The sequence below is a fragment of the Buceros rhinoceros genome, unplaced genomic scaffold (assembly GCF_000710305.1).
Source record: "Buceros rhinoceros silvestris isolate BGI_N320 unplaced genomic scaffold, ASM71030v1 scaffold40555, whole genome shotgun sequence".
In the NCBI taxonomy this organism is placed as follows: domain Eukaryota; kingdom Metazoa; phylum Chordata; class Aves; order Bucerotiformes; family Bucerotidae; genus Buceros; species Buceros rhinoceros.
The window spans coordinates 5,621-7,181 of record NW_010415350.1 but is presented as its reverse complement, the minus strand read 5'-3'; positions in this window follow the sequence as shown (position 1 = coordinate 7,181).

The following is a 1,561-nucleotide window of genomic DNA, read 5'->3' as shown; positions in this document are numbered from 1 at the left end:
AGGAATGCCTGAAGAACTGCAAATTCATGAGACAAAAAAAAAAAGCATGAGGAAGGTAACCTACCTGCATGAAGCACGGCCTCCCATCACTAAAGATATTACTGAAGACAGCTCAACCGTTTTGGAAAGAGCCATTAAAGCCTGGCTGCCACACTGTGCAGGAGGCAGGGGGACATGGGTGGCAGGCGGGGGGGACTGCTGCTTCTGGAAGGCAGCAGAGCTTTATGCAGGGAGAGGGAGAAGAGGGCTTCGCCTCCAGCAGCCAGCTGCAGCTGCACTGCGCTGCATTGCAGGTACGGGGCTCGCAGCAAGGCTGGGCTGCTGGCAGCTCGGCCTCCTGCAAATTCAGTCAGGGGGTGAGCCTGAGAGAGTCATCTCCTCCGCCTGATGTTTAGCTGTCTCAGTCTTCCCTCTAAGGAAATTAGAAGTTCAGGCAGATCCTTCGTTTCATCTTCCTGAACCAGCCGGTTTTATTTGCCTATTCAATACTCCACTGGATTCAAAGACAAGGATCGTGGTAATTGCCAACAGTCCAACCCTTTTGATACAGAAATGCCAGCGCCATCGCAGGGCATTCAAAGGAAAAATGTGTTTTCTGAAGAAATTCCAAACCTCCCCATCCAGAGTTAAGAGACAAACTCAGCCTTTATGCCTAAAAGTAACAGAAAAAAGCCAGAGGAGTCGAATCTCCTTTAAAAAGGTGAACTGAGTATTTTTCACAGCAGCCTGCACTTAACATCGGCCTCTGATGTAGAAGAATTACCAGCCATTTCCTGTGCCTGTTTATCCTGCTGGTTTATGTAAGTGATAGGGGAAACAAGTCAGCAGCAACGTGACAGAGCAAGTAATAATTTAGAGATTTTCCCTGCCACAGAGGACAGAGCTTTGTTAGTGACAGGCTTTATTAGCGAAAGACACCCTGAAGTTTTCGACCAAGAGATTTAAAGAAAATCAGATTCACCTGACCATTCATCTGAAATATTTGCACCTCAAAAGCTCGCTGAAGTTTGAACATCCTCTTAATTCAGCATTGCCAAACCTCTTCATATTAGAGGCAGTGCAAACAACATGCAAAATCTTCCTCTGTAGACGAGATTTTGCTCCATGCTCAGTAAATACATCACTGCTGCAGTGCACAGCAGGGATGGTTACGTGCAAGAATGAAGATTTCAGTCACTTGTTCCTTACAAAAGGTGTTCAAAGAGTTTGGAAAAAAAATTTTGCGTTCTCTCGCCAGTTTCCCATAGAATCACTGATCTGGTCCACACACTAAGAATCAGGTAAAAAAGCAATTAAGAAGCCTTGACCACACGTCGTGTGTTCTTAGGGATCTACATGGAGGTAAACGAGAAGCTGGGAGACCACAGTCCACCCCGTGGGGACAGACAGCGCAGTGAAAAGCAGCATTCTCCGTGGTGTGGAGCAGCACCAGCGTGGGCTCCTTCGCTGTTCTCTGGACATCGCCTAGTCAAACCACTCCAACAGCCAAGCCTCCACAGGCAGCTTCACCTTCAAAACTCCAAACTTGTTTTCTCCACCCAGTAACTTACATAACGAAATG